Source organism: Corvus kubaryi, unplaced genomic scaffold (assembly GCF_017639235.1).
Source record: "Corvus kubaryi isolate FWS band 111438036 unplaced genomic scaffold, C.kubaryi_AGA036_p1.0 split1-37355, whole genome shotgun sequence".
Taxonomy (NCBI): Eukaryota; Metazoa; Chordata; class Aves; order Passeriformes; family Corvidae; genus Corvus; species Corvus kubaryi.
This window is the reverse complement of record NW_024582078.1, coordinates 780,326-801,389: the sequence shown is the minus strand read 5'-3', so window position 1 is coordinate 801,389 and position 21,064 is coordinate 780,326. Positions and strand designations below refer to the sequence as shown.

Genomic DNA, 21,064 nt, shown 5'->3' with positions numbered 1-21,064 from the left:
CCCCCCTCCTGTCAGGGACTTGTGCAGAGCCACAAGGTCCCCCCTGAGCCTCCTTTGCTCCAGGCTGAGCCCCTTTCCCAGCTCCCTCAGCCACTCCTGGGGCTCCAGACCCTTCCCAGCTCCGTTCCCTTCCCTGGACATGCTCCAGTCAGGTCATGCTTCTTCCAGTTTAATAAGGAGAAAATGCTGCAGAAAAATGCACACGTGTTCCTGACAGGACAAGATGTTGGGAGCCTGTGGTTGGCAGGGACACCTTCCACTATCCCAGGTTGCTCCAAGCCCTGTCCAACTTGGCCTTGGACACTCCCAGGGATGGAGCAGCCACAGCTGCTCTGGGCACCCTGTGCCAGGGCCTCCCCACCCTCACAGGGAACAATTCCTTCCCAATATCCCATCCATCCCTGCCCTCTGCCAGTGGGAAGCCATTCCTCCTTGTCCTGGCACTCAAGGCTGTCCAAAGTTTCTCTTGGAGCCCCTTTAGGCACTGGAAGAGGCTCTCAGGTCTCCCTGAAGCCTCCTCTTCTCCAGGCTGAGCATTCCCAGCTCTCCCAGCCTTTCCTTGCAGGAGATGTTGACCCCACTACAAAATGGAGCCGTTATTCAAACCAGTGTAGATAAAAAGTCATGGCCTGCATGGAAGAGAGCTATGTTTGTGCAAGCTTTGATGTTAAAAAATAGTAACTTGAACTCACAGATGTACTGATTACCCTGCTAAAAGAAGACGTGGAATCTCTTCTCAGTATTACAGCATTTTAATTAGAAGAATGTGAGCAAAGCCTTAATCTTGTTAGTAGGGATAGATACGGATGAGGCAGAAACAAAATCCACAGCAACATAGTCTAAACACGAAAAGCAGTGTCTTGGAGGTTGGTAACAGCACCAGAACTGCTCCCTGTCACTGCTTTTCCTGCAACACTAAGCTTGACAGTGACTAAGTTGGAAGAAATAGCTCTTCTGCCTTGTAGCACTGAGCTACATCACACACAGAGCTCTTTGAAAAAAAATAGCTGAAATGTGGGAAAGGTACTTCAGGTTTACAAACCAAATCCACAGATGCTTGATTATTGTCTTTAAAGTTCTTTTTAGCCCTTCTAAATTCTTGTGACACTCAAGGATCAATAAGAGTCTCATCTGTAGCTGATTCTGACAGATGTTAATCTTTGCCTTGGCTTTGCAGTCTGCTTGAAATAGTACTTGTTCCTTCATGTCAGGCCTCTGGCAATGCTTACAGAGTCAGGATTACAGTCTCCAGTGAATCCCATTTTTACTGTCATTAACTTTCTAAACTGTTCCCCATAGCTGGCAACCTTTCCATGCTTGGAGATCTACTTAGTGGGAAGCTGGGAGAGTGATGGGTTTTGCCTGTCTGGAATCATTGTGCCTTTAATTGAGATTTGTTTAATTTTGTCATTAAGTCCATTTACATTGTAGGCATCGTGACCATGATTACACACTGTGCCTGTACCCTGGTTGTGTTTTGTGCCATTTACCTATTAAAGAAAGGGGGAAAAGCTCTGTGTTTACTTAAGATTTTTACAAGTAGCCATTTTTTTCTTCCATTACTTTAGTTAATAAATTAATCTAATTTTTGGATTGGAAAAAACGGCTCATCTGCAGATGCTGTGCTGTGTTCTGAGGAAGTGATTAGATCTATTTGGCAAAATACAGGTGAGGATTCAGTACCTGCTTGTCTGGAAGGAATTATCAGAAGCCATAAACATGGGGATTATGGTTGATTCCAAATTAGGGACAAATCTTGCTCAGAAAGCAACAGGAATGGAAACATTTCTCCTGCAAATCCCAAGGACTTTATGATGAGCAGAAACCACGGGGTGCATTGCTGTGTGTGTCCCTCAGTCACAGAGCTGTGGGAAGGCTTGGAGCAGCCTGGTCCAGTGAAAAGTGTCCCTGCCCATGGCAGGGGGTGGAATGAGAGGAGCTTTAAGGTCCCTTCCAGCTCAGACCAGTCTGGGATTCTGTAATTCCATGATTCTCTGACAGATCAGGGGTGCAGGTGACTTTTCTTCTCTCAGAATGTGAGTCAGGGGTGACCAAAGCTGTGTGAGTTCCGAGTTCAATAGTGATCACTTCAGCAGCTGGGGAAGCCAAAGACTTGCTTCTTAATGAGAAAAAAGAAAGCTGATTAATCAGCTGAGTCATCCTGCTCTGCCTCAGTGCTGGTATGAGTGGCATTCCTTATGGATCAGCCTATTCCAAGGGAAAAGCCAAACCATAATCAAGGCTAATTGACTGAGCTCAATCAAATGTTTCGAAATACCACCCATGAGTTTGACATCAAACAAAAAGCAGGGATATTCCCAGTCAGGCAGTTAATTGCTTCATGAAAACTTGTTCTTTGCAAAAATTTGAAGATTTTCACCAGTGCTCCCTTTTATTTCCATTTCCTAGGCTTACAGTAGGTTACAGTGTAATGTACAGATTAACAGACTGGAACAAGACACTTGCCCTCTCTTACATTTTTCCTTCTGAACAATGCTGCAGTGCTGCCTTGTCTCTAGGACAGAAAATTTGCAGCCTCCAGGAGTTAAAATAACATTTTAGAAGGTTTTAGAAGGATAAATAATACCAACCTCTTGCAGATATTAGTACAAGCAGCAAAAATTGCAGTATTTAAGCATAAAGCCACTAGGCTTTTTAGTCATTATGTTTAGAGAATTAATCCCAAAAGGATAATTTCTGTGGGTTTTGTTTCTTACATCCAGCAGAAATTGTTTCAAAGAGGAGTTGAAATGCCAGACTTTTTGCAAGACTTTTGTCTAGTGGAAAATAACGGTGGTGTTTAAACATTTGTCTGGTTCCTGATGTGCCCCAGGTTGTGTGCAGTGATGAAAAATTTATCAGCAGCACATCTGTAAATGAATCATCTTTTTCCCTGCACGCACATGGTTGCACAATTTTATTGACTGCTTGCTTTGGTGAATATTTGATATTTGTCGTGTGAAGCTATCCCATCCCGTTTGTAGTATCGGAAATTCCAAGCACAATTAACAACTGAATGTGGTGTCACAGTTAATGAACCCCCAGCCCCCTGTGACCCAGGGCAATAGCACACAGGGTGAGCCAGTCTTCTGTAGTCACCAATGACATCAAGACTGAAGTTACAACACAAACATCTGGCTGCAAGTCCTGCACCTGGATTGAACATTTTCTCATCTGGCTGAATGTGCAGAGCAGGTGGGGGGACCTCAGGTGAGGCCCAGTATTAGAAAGAATCAATATGAAATCCTGGGATGGTTTGGTTGGAAGGGACCTTAAAGCTCATCCAGCTCCAACCCTGACACCTTCCACTATCCCAGGTTGCTCCAAGCCCCGTCCAACCCGGCCTTGGATATTCCCAGGGATGGGGCAGCCACAGCTGCTCTGGGAAATCCATTCCAGCCCCTCCCCACCCTCATGGGGAAGAATTCCTTCCCAATATCCCACCTAAACCTTTCAACCTTTCTGTCCAACACTGCGAAGGGAAGTGTTTGGGTTTCATAAGGAATCTGGGAACACTCAGTCCAAAGCTTCTAAACTGGGAAGCCCCTGGTGGCACCCACCAGCTCTGAGATGTGGGTTTGGTCTTTAGTCACAACAGGGGGTGCAAAATGATTTAATGGGTGTGGTGGTGTTCGATCAAAGGTTGGGCTTGATGATCTTGGAGGTCTTTTCCAACCTTAATGATTCTATAATAAATTCCACAATCCTTTTCCCACATAATCGTGACTCTGGTTTGTATTTCACTTCAGAGTCCATCACTCTTCTGCAGCAGGACATGAGCACAGGTGCCATGGCTGGGCTTCACACCTTCTGTAGCTCCACAGAAAACATTCAGAAAACTCCCATTCCAAATCTGAATTTCCATGGGGTTGTGCCAATATTAATTAGTACAAATAATGTGATATATTTGAAATTAGCTGTCATTATAACACTTAACCCCATATGTAACCACGTATTTGCCTTGTCTGGATATTTGATGTGCACCTTGTATTTATTACAGTGTTATTTGTTAATGCTTTTGTGTGGTGAATCAGTTGTCAGGAAGAATCATTGTGGTTACAAAAAAGCAGTTTTATTGTGAACTGGAAGGAAGAGAATATGGGTGAGGATGGAATGGGAGGAGACAGAAGATGACATTTGTAGCCAGATGTGATTTGTAGTATGAAAATATTAAATGCTGTTGAAAAGTGGGACTCCACAGATTATTGACATAATTGTGGCAATAGGAATAGATTTTTCTTTGGTATTTGCCTATTTTTGCTACAATTTTCATCGGATGATGAATACATGACGATTTTACATTGTCTAACACCAAAAAAAAAGGTTTTTTATTCTATTTGTTAAAATAACATATGTCTAGCAGATTTCTAAAGGAATCATCTTTTGAAAGAGGTCTATTGTGATTGAATTTTTCATCTTTCAACTTTTCTCTGGGGTTTCTTTGCGTTAATATTAGGCTCCAAGCAATAATCAGGGTCTAAGCCTTACAAGATCATTTTTTGCCTGTTTAAAATGAAAACCAGAGGGGAGTTTTGATGATTAGGTGTGTACTTCATTTCTGTGCACAAAGCCAGAGTTTAAATACATGTCACTTGAAAATGAGCTTTCTCAAATTCAAAGGGAGAGAGATGAACTTTAAATTGGAACTTTAAACCTTGCATCCGTTTTCCTGTGGCATTGGAAATGTGCTATTTTCACAGAAAGTATTTCCTTTTGCTTTCAAGTGATGGCACAAGCACGTGCTGAAGACTGAATTCAAATGACTTAAATTCTTTTAAAAATTTGAAATATTGAACAAAGGGGAGAAATTCTGCAGGTCATGAAATAGTTTTCTAATTTCTTTGCTTTCAAAGAGGAGGGAAGAAATGGGAAGGAAAGGGCCACATGCCTTTCTCTCTCAGAACACACAGAGAAAAGACATGGTCTCTAGAACAGCCCTTCCCAGCACCAGGAACGTGCATCCAGGGAGAGCTCGTGGATCAAACTCCCTCTGATGCTTTGGATTCTGGATGCTTTGCCAAAACCAGAAACTCACACTTTTGGCATAGATAAAGTGTCCTGGAATGTGAGGCTGAGCAGTGACCCTTTGCACTCTCCTCTTTACAGCCTGTGCCTGAGAAAATGATGAGAGGAAGGTTTGGCAGGAGGCACTGGGGCAGGGAGTGTTTGGATCCAGGCAGAACAGAAACATGGATGTTGAGTATTCAGAGCACTGATAACACCAATCACGGAATTCCAGGATGGTTTGGGTGGGAAGGGACCTTAAAGCTCATCCCTTTCCACCCCTGCCATGGGCAGGGACACCTTCCACTGGACCAGGTTGCTCCTCGGTGATGAGGAGAGGGGTGGAAAAGATTTTTGGAAAGTAAACCCACACCTCACTTCAGTGGCTTATTCTGTGCTTATTTATTTCTCTTGACACTCTTCATGTGCTTTCTCCTCCCAGGTAAGAAGTGCAGTTACTGTGATCAGTTTTGCTGAGGGAAATGGACAAAATTGCTAACGCTGAGCAGAAACAAGAATAATCAACTTATTCCCCTTAAGCGAGAACCCCTTTAATGTCCTCTCAATACCGACCAGGTGAAGGGCTCATTGTCTCTGACAGGGGCAAATAGAAGATTCTAAGAGCAAGATAAGCATATCATGGTATAAATAATTCACATAAACAGTTTGTATGGCTGTGGGAATGCCCCCAGCTCCAGCATCTTGCTGGTCCAGTGCTGGGACATAGAGTATCCCAAAAGAATCATGGAATAATGGGCAGGAAATGATGCACTTGGAAAATGCAGGCTGTGTCATCCACCACAGGGCAAAACTCTTTGTGAACAGGCACAGGTCTTTTCTCATACCTGACTCATCCAGACATAAAGTCGTCAAAGAAAAAGAATAAAAGCTATGTTTCAAAATAGAAAAACCCTTATTCTGTGAGCCAGAGCTCTTAAATGTATCATAATCAAAGTATTACGTAGCAATGAGGTGCCTGGCAAATCCCCATCACAAAAATTCCTGAAGAACTCTTTTTTTTTTTTTTTTTTAAGAGCCTGGATCACATATGGTTGTGTCAGGAACAAAATAAAACAGTCAAAGTAAAGCAGTGAACCAGACCACTAAAAAATCTGTGTCACCTTTCTACCTATACAACAGGGGAAAATACAAAGTGATTAAGAACAGGAAAAAAATCAAAATAGTAATTTTTCACCTGGCAAAGCCATACTTGGCAAATAGAAAGTTATCAAACACATAATCTGCTGCCCAGCTGTATTTACACTGGGCTAATTTGCTCATTGTAGGTCAGAACTGTCAGAATCAGTGTAATCTTTATAAATTTCCTGGGCAGTTAACAAGTAAATGAGCGAAGACAATTTTTGCTGCATCCTCTTTAAGGCAGCAACATTTCTCAAAAATACGGCAGCTCAAAATAAATGACCAGCCCTGAGTTAAGAACCAGGTTCATTTTATCCATTAGTCATTCATTTCATTCATTTCTTTGATTTTATTCTTGGAAGTAGCTTTATATTTGCATGACATGAATGGTCATTATGGTTTAGTGGGCATCGTGTGTTCGGTCAGAGGCTGGACTTGATAACCCTGGAGGTCTTTTCCAACCGTAATGATTCCATGATCCTATGATTTTGTCAATAATATGTAAACCAAGGCCCAAACCAAAGTCAAAGATCTTGTTTTACCTTCTGGTTGATTTTTGTCTTTGTGCTTGACTCTTGGAAATTCCAAGCACAATTAACAACTGAATGCGGTGTCACAGTTAATGAACCCCCAGCCCCCTGTGACCCAGGGCAATAGCAGTGGGGATTTTGATTCCTAGCAAGTCAATGGGAGCAGAATCTGATCTTTTATTAGCACATTGTTATGGACCCTATAGGGACAGGAAGTTGGATTTTGGAGCCAGGAAGATAAACGAGGGACAGACTTTTTGGAACCCATTTATGGTCTGGGTTGATGTTTGGTTTTAAAAAAAACCTGAATAAAAGAAGTCTTGAACTACCTCAAGTGGTCTAGTCAGGTTTGATTTCTGTCATGCTGAGGGGGGATTGTGTTAGGGTTTGGTTGGAAAGTCCAGGCCAGGCACTGGTGCATTGTCACCATCCCTCAGTTTCTTCCAGGAAATACCACTGTGAAATGTGGAAGTCGCATCCATGAGATAGGACAAGGAGGAATGGCTTTAAACTGAGAGGGGGCAGAGTTAGATGGATATTGGGGAGAAATTCCTCCCTGTGAGGGTGGGCAGGCCCTGGCACAGGGTGCCCAGAGCAGCTGTGGCTGCCCCAGCCCTGGGAGTGTCCAAGGCCAAGTTGGACAGGGCTTGGAGCAGCCTGGGACAGTGGAAGGTGTCCCCTGCCCATGCAGGGGGTGAAATGGGATGAGTTCCCTTCTCACCTAAACAATCCCTTGGTTTTCTTAGATAAAACCCATCCCAGCAACAGAGAGTGTGTGACTGATACATCTTGATTTGGGTCACCTGATGGTGTCAACTACTGTGCCATAAAATCTCAAAGCATTGTTGGAAATGCAGGAGCCTCAGGGGAAAAAAGAAGAAAGGTGATAAACAGCTGCCTCCAAGATAAGGAAAAGTCAGAGGTGTTTCATTCAGTGAACAGTGGCCTGGGGCAACTCAAAGGATGGGCAGAAATGTGGCAGAAAAGCCATCAAACGTCATTTCAAACTACATCCTGCAGTTGAATTTAGATAATGTGCCAGAGGCCTCGTTCCTCTGTGTGTGTGTGTGTATTTAGGGCCTGATTTCTCCATGCACTGGGCAACCTTCAGCTGTGTGCACGCTCAAAATGCCAAGCAGCACTTTGCTCATCTTCTCCTGCTGTCCTGTCCTGGTGTGATCTAAATGTTTCTCCCAGGAGTTGTTCTGACTCTGGGTTGCTGTAGCCAGCTCTGGATGTCCTTGGTGACTCCTCAGCTCTCTGCCAATGCACTCGGGTTCTTGGCATCCAGGTTTCACTGCTGGCATTGCCATTCTCTGCTGCATTTCTCAGGGTGGTGCAGTTCTCAAAGTGAAAGGTTATTGTCAGTGTAATTAATGAGGCATTTCCCTGCTACTTTTTACTTGAGATTTATTTGTGTATAACATTTTTAGTGGGGGCTGTTAGAAAAGACCTGACTTCAATAAAGAATTTCAAGTAAGATGTCAGCTCCATATAAAGACCACACTGAGATGAGAGAAAATGGTATTTCCCCATTTCAGTGAATTTCACAAGATGCCCCAGGATTCATGGCCTTTCTCCACTATCTCATGATCTGTTCAGACACTGATTCGCCTGAAGAGCTGTAAATCTCATCACTGATGTCTTTCTGTAGTGGTAACGTCCATGAACACTGGCCTACACCTAATCCTTGAGCAAAAATCAAAATGAGGGGTGCTATTTTACCTTTTGATTTTGTCAGAATTGCCATTCTTTCACCAGTGAACTGGCAACCCACAGTAAATATTACAGTCATCTTTTTGGAGGTGGGGTAGGTCAAGTATTTGACAGCTGAAGCACCAAGGAGAAGGAACTAGAGCAGAAGTGCTCCCAGGTCAGAATTTCTGCCTCCTGCAGCAGCTGGGGAGCGGGGTACACACAGAGCAGCCACGTGGGGATCATCTCCTTGGGCTGCTCTCCCACTCCGAGGTCATTCTGGAATCACAGATTTATGGAACCACAGGCAGCATCTTTGCTTTCAGTGTGCCCGATTGCTTCCTGAACCCTGTGACCTGCAATATCCCGTGGGAAGGAATTGCACAGCTCCATTATGCCCAGAGAGAGGAACCACCTTGTTTTGTTTGCCTCGATATTGCCACCTGCCAGTTTTATTTCCTGCTCCTTGATTTTTGACAACAGCCATTTCCTTTCAACATCTTAAGGAAAACTGTGACTATAAATATCTCCCTCACACCCCTGCTCAGCCATCTCTTTACCAGACTTAGAAATCATAATCTCTGTAGTTTCTCTAAATACAGAAAATGTTCCAGGCTTTCATCATCCTGCACCTTTTCTTGTTTTACTTTATCCTTTTGTCCTCGTAACCGGTGTCCAGAACTACAAGCAGTACCCAGGATTTGGGGATGGGATGAAACCCGTATTGAGGGTCTGGGATTTTCCTTCCCCCAAATGCCATGGCTTTAGTATTAGTGGCACTGGGCAGACAAGAGTGCACATAACTCACCGTGATTGATCCTGGGATCTCTTGGCAACAGCAAAAATGATCTTGCTTTGCTTGACCACATAATTTTTGGTATTAATTCACATCCACATGCACACAAATATTTAATGAATTCTGTGGGGCTGCACAAAGGGCATTGTGGGGAGAGAAAAAGCCACAACACATCCCACAGGACCTCTGTCCCTGAGCTTTGGTTGGAGAAATGTTCTTAAATGCTTTGGCCTCTGTGCCCGTGCTCAGGTCTGACCCAGCACAGGGAGAATTTCCTTCTGGCCAGGGCAGGAACGCAGTTGTAGGAGCGTTGGTACATGTGCCTTTTGCTTCCATACAATCATGGAATCATTAAGGTTGGAAAAGACCTCTAAGATGACTGAATCCACACGTTAACACAGCACCACCGTGTTCACCACCGAACCACATCCCCAAGGACCACACCTGTACATTTTTGAACGCTTTGGATGGTGACTCCAGCACTGCCCTCAGCAGCCTGTCCCAACATCTGGCAACCCTTTCAGGAAAGAAATTTTCCATAATATCCACCCTGAGCCTCCCCTGGCCCAGCCTGAGGCCGTTCCCTCTCCTCCTGTCCCTGTTCCCTGCGAGCAGAGCCCGACCCCCCCGGCTGCCCCCTCCTGTCAGGGACTTGTGCAGGGCCACAAGGTCCCCCCTGAGCCTCCTTTGCTCCAGGCTGAGCCCCTTTCCCAGCTCCCTCAGCTGCTCCTGGGGCTCCAGACCCTTCCCAGCTCCGCTGCCCTGAGACAAGTTTCTTTCTTTCCACGAGATAAATTTGGTGGGAAGAGGTGTTGCCGCCCTTTCTCTGGGAGTATAACGAGTTTTAATAAATACTCCGGTTTAACAAATCCTTTGCCCAAGCAGCCGCGGCTCCCGGGCAGCTGCCGGCAGAGGTCACCGTTGCTGTAGCTGGGCTGGAAGGGGTTGAGTTTCCCCGGCTTTTATTGGCCTCCCATTTGGGATTGACAAATATTTCTAACCCCACCAATCCAGCGCTGACCGTTGCTGTTAGAGCATTGAATCTTTTGGAATGAAACCATGGATTTTAGTAACCCTTTATCTTTTTTTGTTCGTAAAATGTAGATGAAAAAATCACAGGTTTCTGTTAACTTCTTAAAATCACCAATATTTTTTCCACGGGCCTTTAATTTAATTCAGTAATTAGTACGTATCCAATATTCTGTTAGTCCTAAAAGCATTTTGTAAGGAAACAGAAAACCAATTAATAGAATCTGTTCTTAAAGGAACATTTATATGGCCAAAGCCATGGAGCAGTAGGGGAATTTATGGGATTTATTCTATTGATTGAAACAATCTAGTTTTTAACGTGTTCTATTTGACCCTTGTTCTAGATGTCCCATTAAATAAAGATATTTTACACTTGAAAATGGTAATCTGAATACATATTTTAGGTATTTTTCTAACCTGATTTTAAAAATTAATATTTTATGGTTATTTCATAGACTGCTCAGTTATCCTGTGAAATAATTGTTTATTTAGCATATGGGTTAAAATGATGCTTGTGCTCATTGTAACTCTCCACTGAACTTAAATGAAGACATCTAAAAAGAGAGTTTCAGCTTTTGATGGAGAAAAGGGGCACTGCTGAGCTACGAGGATGAGAAAATACAGCCATGGTTACTTTCTTTACCACCTTGTTGGGAGGGACAGATCCCTCCGGGGTGAGTGGCTGGGACTGATCAAGCTGTGAAATCACTGGCACTGCACAGATGTGTCGGGGGGCTCCTCTCCAGACCTTGCTGAGATTTGTTTAAAAATTATTCATATCCATGATTATTAACAAATGTAAAGGCCGAGTTTTTCTTATCATACTTGAGAACTCTCCAATATATTTGATTCTTCGTTCCATCCCTGTAACCTCTTGGACAAGTGCAGAAAACATTGTAACCCTCTGAATTTCAGACAAAACTGCCTGAAATGGCAGTTGGCAGGGGGATTTTTAAAGCCTGTTTTCCACAATATCTGAACCAGCTCAGAAGTGCCAAGAGCAGGAATGTACAGACAAGTCAGCTCCCTCTCTGTCTTATTGCAGATAATTGTCACATTTTAGTTCGGCTTAGCAAAAAAAGTGCCCCCAAAACTTCATTGTGATACTCTAATGCATGAAAACACCCATAAATTATCCGTCTAACAGTTACAATACAACTTCCAAGTTGTGACAACTTGGAAAACCAGCCTGACAAGCACGCTCACTTTTGGTGTTTTTCTAAAACTTCTTGAGCGTTATAAGGAGAATTTAAAGTGAAGAAAGAACCGAAGCACAAACACTTTTTGTTCTCAGCACACAAATTCCTTCTGTCTCCCTGCCTGGAATCCCCCGTTTTTATCTGTGAGCAGTGTCTTGGCTAAAACAGTGTTATCACCAGCTATAAATCAATAAACATTGTCAGCTCCATCCTGTCACTACACACAGGCAGCGGGGAGGTCGTGAGCTTTTCCAAGTGGACATCCCAGAGGATACATGGTCTCTAGTGAAGTACTGCTCTGTCTGCAGCTAAAAGGATTCTGCCTTGGGTCAGTCACGCTTTGATTTAGCAGAATTCCTATTTATTTATATTAGTAAAGAAAGAAAGGGGTTTTTCTCTAGAGTAGAATTATCACAGGGAGGAAAGAAAAGGAAATAAGGAAGCCTCAATATTCAGAACAAAGCCAGTAAAGAATTTTCATATAGGTGTAACTGCTGCAGAATGCAAATAAAACTTAAGTTCCCATATACCTGGATAAAAAGAGTAAGAACACTTGCATTTCCCTAAGATTAAGCTGCTCTCGCTAAAGATGTTTTTCAAGCTTTAAGCTTATCCACAGCTGCCCCGCGAACACCTTCCAGATGTGTGTGCAGCCAAACCTGCCTCAGCAGATGCGATTTTCGGTTTCACCAAACCACGCTGTGCTTGCAAACGCTGCTTGTAGGCAGCGAGCGCTCCGCGTTTCAGAGCCATCCCATGCGTGCCTGCTCCGGAGAGCAGAAGCAGCGCGCAGCACCCGCACCTGGGCCGTGCGGGGATCCCCGAGCTCCGGGCGCTGCCGCAGCCGCGCTCCGGCCGTGCGGGTCACTCACCTCAGAGCCGGAGCGCCGCTCGCCGGGGGCTCTGCGCTGCCCGAGGGGTGTCCGGGCTGCTATGCGCTCTGTGGCACCCCTGTCCTCGGCCCCTGTGCCCAGCCCGAAGAGCCATTCACATCCCGCTGCCGCCGCAGCCTCATTCAGCGCTCAGGGCTCCGCTCTGACTCACAGCGATCCAGCTCCCTCTGGGTCCTAGCGCTGTGGACGTGTGGGAGCTGCACGGACTCGCAGGAATTCGGCGCTTGGCTCGCTGCCGAGCCCAGGCAGGGATGCACAGATGTGCAGTGAAAGTTTCAAAGCGTGGCTGGTCGTCTGAGTGCGCTCGCAGAACGCCCAGAGAACCCTCCGGCTTCCCGGTGCCGCTGGCAGTGACTGAAACCCTCTGCAAGGGATGTTTTGTCCTCAGCCTTTCCACTCTGCATCCTAATCCTTGCCCTCAATTTAAAGATGAGGGCTCCCAGAATGAAACTCCCAGCCCCCTGATGAATGGGTCCTTTAGAAAATCATCTCCAGAGCCCTTTGCTCATCTCGGGAGCCTGTAAACAAACCTGTAGGAACACCAATGGTTAACTGGGGAAGGAGTGGACCGGGTTCCCGCAAAAACTGTGCAGTCCCCATTATCAGCTGGCTTTAACTGGGGTCAGCCAAACACTGGTTGAGAGTAGCAAAGAAATATTTGACCCTGACTTGAGGCAGAGGAAAAGATTATATAATAATCCTTCCAACTGAAACATCCTGCGTTTAACACGCTTACCTTAAGCAACAAAGAGATATGGAAATGTTTTCCAGCGTGTTCGAGGAGAAGGATTAAGTAGTTTACAAGGGAACAACAGTGGGATTTAGGCACTGATAAATATAGGAAAGGAATATAAAAATTTAAAACATCGTTATATATATATATATATATAAAAGGCAATTTGGCTATAAACTCTACTCTCAAAAAAGTTGGCAGCTCTGTTGAGGATTATGAAGCAGCCCCTTAGAATTTCCTAGCTCTCATTCTGGCACAGTGGAACCTTTGTGATTATACAGACCCAAGGAAAAAAATTAAAAGCAGATCACTGCGTTTTATCTAAGTGGAAGTAATCAAACACTTTTTGATTCCATCCAGGAGAGGGCAGCCAGCTGGAGAGACTGGTCCTTAAATCCTTTGGGAAGGGGAAAGATGTGTGGAAGGCACTATGTAAAGGCGAAGAGCAAGGAGGCAGAGAAGCTTTGAGATAAGCAAGTTATTTGCCACGGGGGTGTGCTGCTTTCTGCACCTGGAGCACCCATATCCTCGTGTTTTATTAGCACCAGTAGAAAAACCCTGAATTCCTTCCCCACAGTGCCAAAGTGGCTTCAGTGCTCGATTGATTCTTGGAGGTGATGTGTGTTTAAAATTGCCCAGAATATGCTTTAGGAAATTGCAGCACAAGATGCTGGATGTGAGTGCTGAAATTGCCTTCCCCATTTGCCAGGATTATGCAGATTGCTTTGTTTTTCTCCAAGAAAAATTCTTCTGCACATGATGGCAGCCACAGGCCCAAGTGTGTCTTCATTTACACAGAGAGAGTTGCTTCAAATGTTGCCTGTAAACCTTGACCTCGGGATTTGGCCGGAGCCTCAGGGTCCATGGCAGAACTGCCAGGCTGTGCTTGTGCTGAGCATTTGTCTCGCTTCATTAAGATATCCTCAGATTAGGACTTTGTGCTGGAAAATTGGAAAGAGCCTTAGAGCCCATTGTGACTGCAGCAAACAGCATCAGATGAGAGCTATAAAATGATAGGATTTTTCTTTTCTTTACTTAAAGTTAACGCACACTTGTGTTGAGCATCTCTAAGTTGATTTCTTGGCAAGAGCTGCCTGATTTTTCTTAAAACTGTGTCACAAAAGCTCGTTTGGACACAGTAGTCAACAAAACATTGTGTCTGTACTCAATCTGTATCACCAGCACTAATTTCTGTCTTGAAGAAATCCTCCTCTTGTCCCACATTCTCATCCCTCCTGAGCTCACCCCAGCAGGCTGATGTTAGCAAGCAGCACAGCTGGGATCCCTGGGAAGAAGAAGGAGTTTTTCTGCTTTTTCTGACGTTCCCATGTCACCCAAACAAACACCAATTCAGCTTTGGAGAAGGTGTGGCAGCAGTGCACAGAGGAATGTCTGATCCCAGGGACTGTAGGGCTCGGAGGTGAACCCTTCTCCTCCAGCACTGGTTGGAGGCACAGATTTAAAGAGAAAATCCTTGCTCAACCCCTCCACGAGCTGAGGGTTCTCTTGCTTTGGCAGGTCACTGGCGCGAGGTGAAGGATTGGAATGTTAGGCCGAGTAAGGAAAAGATGTGCTCTGGAATCAGAGAGGCAGCTGGATAAAGAGTCTTGTGAGCACAGAATGAATGAATCCTATTTCTCTGCTGGGTTGCATCCAGTTATTTCTCTGCTTCTACTACAATTTAAAGCCTCCCATGATCTCCTGGATGAGCTTCTTCTGTGAGGAGCTGTGGCTGCCCCAGCCCTGGCAGTGTCCAAGGCCAGGCTGGACAGGGCTTGGAGCACCCTGGGAGAGTGGAAGATGTCCCTTCCAGGGGGTTGGAACTGGCTGAGCTTTGAAGTCCCTTCCAACCCAAAACACGACACCATTCTACAGATTCCTCCTGGAATCAGTGTCTTTTGTGCTGCTGAAAGTCTCAGAGAAGGCATCTGGGAAGAAGTGTCTGGGCTCTTTTTGTTTAGAAGAAACAGCCTTCGAGGAAAACTGTTGCTTTTGATGAATCCTCATTTATTTCTGAAATCTTTGTGGGTTTGGAAGCAACATGGGAGAGTACAGCTGCTGTTCATAAAATCTTGGCACTTTAGAGAGGTGTCAGGTCACTGAGAAAGGGACCCACAGAGCATCAAACAGTTTTCAGAGATCCTGTAAAAGTATAAAGGGATAAGATGAGCTTAACAAGTCTTATTTTCTTCAGAGATGCTTATTTACATGTGTGTGTGCATTACATTCAAGACTTCCTTGTAATGCTAAGTCTTTACATGAAAAAAGTTGTATCACAAGTAGCCCTCTTCCCCTGCCTGTCCTGGGGGTGCTTTGATGTGAGTGTGAGGAAGAGTTTTAAGCATCTCAAATTAAACACTCAGAGTGGAAGACGGTGTCTGTTTTACCTAAAAGAGTATTTATCTTTTACACTTTTAAATTTGCAGGAAGCAGAACGTCATTAACTTGTGTAAACTTGTCTGAGAGCTGTTCCCAGAGCTAAAGTGAATGGAAAGAGATTGCAGAATCCCAGACTGGTTTGGGTAGAAAGGGACCTTAAAACTCATCCAGTCCCACCCCTGCCATGGGCAGGGACACCTTCCACTGTCCCAGGCTGCTCCAAGCCCCATCCAGCCTGGCCTTGGACACTGCCAGGGATCCAGGGGCAGCCACAGCTGCTCTGGGCACCCTGTGCCAGGGCCTGCCCACCCTCATAGGGAGGAATTTCTTCCCAATATCCCATCTAACCCTGCCCTCTGGCAGTGGGAAGCCATTCCCTGTGTCCTGTCCCTCCATCCCTTGTCCCAAGTCCCTCTCCAGCTCTCCTGGAGCCCCTTTAGGTACTGGAAGGGGCTCTAAGTTCTCCCTGGAGCCTTCTCCAGGTGAGCATGCCCAGGTCTCCCAGCCTGGCTCCATAGGAGATATTAAACTACGACTCAGCTGGAGGAAGCTCACCCATGTCTGGCTAAGTAGAAGTTAATCAAGAGGTTGGAAGGAATGAGCACAATGCAAATTCTCTTCTTGTGTTCATTACAGCAAGCAAAAAAGTTGATAGAGGAACTAAGGGCCTGTTTTGCTGCAGTTTGTGCAGCACCACTGCGGGGTTGTGTGGGGGGGAGACGTTTCCAGAAAAATGCAGAAGCTCACTTATGGGTCATGAATAAATGGGTCAGACAAACGAGTTCATTACTGATATACTGTAGGACTCAGTCTCCTGTAAATATTTTCTTAACTGTCTCTGCCTCATGGCTTCACAGCTGAGTCGATACCACATAGGGAATGCGGCTTGGGCGCGTCGGAAAATCAATGGGAACACGATGCAATTCCAATAGCCTGCAATCCAAACCGAGCAGGGAGACAACCACTCATCTGTGCTGGATTGCTGAAGTGATTTGCACTAATCCTTTCTTTCTCTTTCTCTTTCGCTTGGTTCTGTAGCACACAGGAGAAGGAAACCTTTTGACTCTAAATGAAAACATCTCAAAAGCCTGAGCTGACTAAAAGCAAAATGTCTGGTGATGGTTCAAGTGCTGTTACTGAGAGGATATAATTGTAGTGGCAGTGACATATAGACAGAGCTCTGAGAAAAGCTTCACATTCTGCTTCAGACTCAGCACAGATTTGGCAGACAGTTGTTTGAAGAGATAACAACAACTACACTTGTTTTCTGGAATGCACAGGCTTGCGTGCAATATATTCTTTATTTAATATACATTTTTATTAATGGCTTTAAACTGAAAGAGAGTAGGTTTAGATTAGATGCTAGGGTGAAATTCTTCTCTCTGAGGGTGGTGAGGCCCTGGCACAGGATGCCCAGAGAAGCTGTGGCTGCCCCTGGATCCCTGGAAGTGTCCAAGGCCAGGTTGGATGGGGCTTGGAGCAACCTGGGACAGTGGAAGGTGTCCCTACCCATGGCAGGGGGTGGAATGGGATGGGATTTAAAGCTCTTTTCAACCCAAACTATTCTATGATTCTATGGTTAATTATCAGCTATTCATTGGCAGAGAGGATCAAATGAGAGCCTATGTGCCATTTAAAATATTAAAGGAACTATGGATTTTGAGAATCAGCACTCCGATGTTTATTCCATGCTCTTCTGTAAGCGCATAAAGATTTTTAAGAAATTCTGCTTAGTAGCTGCAAAGTTTTTTCCCAGGATTGATATTCTTGCGCTTGGCTGAGCCAGACTTGGGTTGAATTCTGAATTCTCCTTTGAAACCACTTTTTGTCAGAGTTTGCTGATGGTGGATTTTGTTTGAGGTCTCTCTCCTTGGACAGAAGCTGCTCTGATGGATTTTTAGAAGGAGAACACCTGCTTTGGTGCACCTTTCACATTCATCTCCTTGACAGAGGCACTTAAAGAGCCAGTAAAGAACATCCCTCCCTGGTGCTGGGGTTGGGTATTTGTGCCTGGTTCTGTGCTGCCAACACTGTGCCAGCATTAATCTTTCAAACACCCACAGTCTGACAGGGGGATCCTTTTTGGGGGGGTGCCAGCACTGTCAGTGAAGCTCAGCAGCTCAAGGACTCACTCCCCCAATGTCAGCATCAAATGGGACCGTTCTGGGGGAGGTCTGCACGTGCCTTTGCTGGACAGTGGGACCATTATTCCAGATGCCCTGAGAATCCCTGGCTTTTGCATCGCTCCTCTCCTGGCTGCAAAGGATTTGGAAGCAGAGAGGAGCACCAGCTCTGGCCAAGAGTGACTCCTCCCTGCTCTGATTGATGAAATAAGCCCAGTGCTCTTCCATCCCACTCTGCCCAAGGCTGGCCCCATCACAGGGGCACAGCCCATGCTGACATAATGACAATAATTTGCCTGTAGGACCATGCTTTGCTCATGACCTCTGGCAGCTGGCAGCGCTTAAGGGATTTTTTATCTGCAGGGGATGAGCACTAAAATCTGATCCTTTTTGCCCTGTTTAGTGGGCAGATAACATATGATCATAGCACAATTCTTCCTCCTTTTGGGACTGAATCCTCATGTGCTGCAGCACTGGGGCCACAGCTGTGGGATCAGGTTGTGCTTGTTCTCCAGGGATGTTCCGTGGCCCTGCACAGCAGATTCGTGTACACAACACCACAGCAACTGTGGCCACTGGGCCAAAGATTCTCCCACAGAACTATCTGCTTTTTTCAGAGTGCCCCAAAACATTCCAGGGTGCCCCTTGACCTCCTGCTGTAGAACAGACCCCACGAGAGAACTTGGTGCTCTCAGGGAATGTTGCTTTGTTGCTTAAATCTTGTGGAGGGGGTGGAACAAACACTTTGGCATTTGAGTTGCTGGTATATAATTTTTTAAGGGTAAAATCAGGCTTTTCATTAAACACCTTTTCCTGCTCTTTGGTCGGAACATGGTCTTCTTCTGTAAACACTCTGCTTAAACCTTCCTTCTCAGACACTGGTTTTGCTGGAAGTTTTTAAGAGAATATTTGTGGAAAGGAGACAGAAGTATTAACTAGTGAAATGTCACCAAGCTGTGGAATTGAGGTAAAAAAGGTAATTTGGCAGAGTTAGCAATTAGTCTGTGATAACAGGAATTACCTGGCTGCTTTAAAGTTCATCCAGGATTTGGCCAGGCTCTGCTACCAGGAGAGGCTTTACCATAAATCAGCCAATTTCTTCAAACATTTCTGCCCTGTAAAAGTTTTCCAGCTACCTGTGCTTTACCATAAATCAGTGAACATGAGAGAGGCCACCCTTTGGGGAGAGCCCCAGATTGCCCCCCAGTCATTCAAGATTTAATTTCCTTTGGTTGAATTCCAACTTTGAAAAAGAATCCCATCTGCAGGATTCTCCCTGGCCAGCCCTTCTCTGTGTTTCCAAGAAGGAGCACACTTAGGAATTGCTGTAAAACATGGCTCTCTGTTCCTAGCACTGTTGCAGGGCAGTAATTAAAACCAGGACTGTTATTCACTCTTTACATACCAATGCCTGGAAGCATGAGCTCTGTGGGTCTGTGTTCTGTGGGAAATGGACTGGGTTGGTTGGGGTTTTGGTTGGATTTTATTATTATTTTATTATTGTTATTATTATTGTTATTGTTATTATTATTGTTATTTCTTTGTTATTGTTTGTTATTATTTATTATTGTTACTACTACTGTTATTTCTTTAGGGACAGAAAAAAGTGTTTAGTGACTACAGCAGATTTAAATGGATAAAAAATGCACTTTGTCCCCCGAAGTGACAGCTGGAGATAAGATCTACTGGCAGAAGGGATGTTGAAGGCACACCCCTACCCTAATTCCATTTATATCTGGATGAACCTGTTGTCTGCGAACTTGTCTGCCTGAGGCACTGTTTGCTTCCAAACCTTTTCTGGCAGCAATATCCAGAAGTTCTCCACCATCTCTCAAAGTACTTGTGCATGTTCTGAGCTGCTCTCATGTGAGTGTCCCCACGTTTCAGCAGTTTCAGCCCTTCCATCCCCACCTTATCCAGCACCTTCATCACTCTGTAAACCTTCCCGTGTCCTACCCCACTGCTCTCCCCAGCCCGAGGAGCCACAGTCTCACAAAGCAGCTGTTTCCTCGCTCACTTTAATCTCTTTACACGCCCTCCTGTGAGCCTTTTCTCACTCCCCTGTGCCCTTCCAGAGCCTGGAGCTGCACATGGACTCAGTGGGTGGGTGCAGAGAGGTGCCCCGAGGTTTGTGCAGGTGATTTCTGAGCCTCGCATATTTCCTGATACATTTGCAAGCAGTGATGATATCCAATTTTTTTTATTTATCATTTTTATGTGCACAGCATCAAGCCATCTGTTGCATTAAAAGTTCATTAAAAAACCCAAGGAATCCCTTCTCCATGTGAAGAAATCCTGTTCTATTCTGTAGGACTGAGTGTATTCCAGCTCGTTGGTGCCTGTTTGCAAGTCCCTACAAGCTGATGGCTCCAGCTGCTGTGCTGTCCTTTGTTCTTGTCACAGGCCAATTGTAATTTCAAAATGTTATTTTAATTAAGAAGGAAAATGTGCTTGAACAGGCCTCCCCTTTGTGGGGACACACAAGCTTGTTTAACCTGACCAAGAGAAACAGCCCAGACCTGGACCCCAGACTCACACCAATTTAGTGTGAAATGTCTATTTTCTGCACTGGATTTTACTCGTGGAAGAGAGCAGTGCTATTGCTTTGTGAGGCTGATCCCTTGTTTTTCTGGTGGTTTAAATTCTGCAGATACTGAAAAAGCTTCTCTGCTTTCACAGCAGTGAGGTCAGACCCAGCTGCAGTTTCTCTTCAGGCATGTGGATCATGTCCCAGCCTGGACACAAGTCCAGCCTACCCAGCACCTCTCACCTGGCTCAGAGAAGTTGGTTCTGTCTCTTTTGGAAGGAGACCATTTTTTTAGGGTGGTCATCCCTAATTAAACCACCTTTCTCTCACTAAGGATCAGAATATCAGAGTTATCTTAGAGCGTGGAAGTTGTCCTTGTATCTGTAAGTGTTCTCTCACTCAGTGTGAGTCCGACCCAGGCTTCTGCACTCAGCTCTCATCCTCCCAACACTACCTGGGCAGGTAGCAGGGGTGTAGGAGGGAGTCTTGCTATGAAATTAGGAATATTGACTTAACATCAGTCTTGGAGGGAGACGCATTTGACAATTTGACCCATTCCTGGAAGTGTCCAAGGCCAGGTGGGACAGGGCTTGGAGCATCCTGGTCTAGTGGAAGGTGTGGAACGAGATGAGCTTTAAGGTCCCTTCCAACCCAAACTGTTCCATGATTTTATGATTCTGGTGGGGATGGGACATTTTAAAGGAGCTGAAAAAAAGTGCCCAGTTGGACGGACCCTGCACTGACACCAGAGACGCAAAGGATGGACTTGCCCTTCATCATCTCTCTGTCCAGTATCTGCTTATCTTTATTGATAAATCTTAATGAGGCTTTGGAGAAGGTTGAAAAGAAGTTCAAATGATCACATTTAAAGCAAAGCTCTAGAAGTATTTAACATCATACTCATCTTCCAGGACCTGAGCTCTGTATTGTATAACAATAGAGATAATGAAAGTGTAAAACACTGGGACTCCCTGCCAATGTTACAACTTGTTTTTACTACTAAAAAAGGCAGTAAA

At 45.0% G+C, this 21,064-nt stretch overlaps 1 protein-coding gene and 1 long non-coding RNA gene across 3 annotated transcripts in view; one reads left to right on the top strand and one right to left on the bottom strand.

Annotated features, from left to right (window-relative positions):
- Positions 1 to 13,082, bottom strand: part of NGF (nerve growth factor) — a 26,981-nt gene extending 13,899 nt beyond the window's left edge. The window contains exon 1 of one of the 2 annotated variants that reach the window (XM_042013455.1): positions 12,266 to 13,082. The gene's annotated coding sequence lies outside the window, so the exon portion shown is untranslated. The remainder of the gene's footprint in view (positions 1 to 12,265) is intronic. The other variant, XM_042013454.1, reaches the window with a different exon arrangement.
- The window catches only part of LOC121657585, a 40,289-nt gene that overhangs the window by 7,052 nt on the left and 12,173 nt on the right, over positions 1 to 21,064 (top strand). The gene's annotated exons all lie outside the window — the stretch shown is intronic.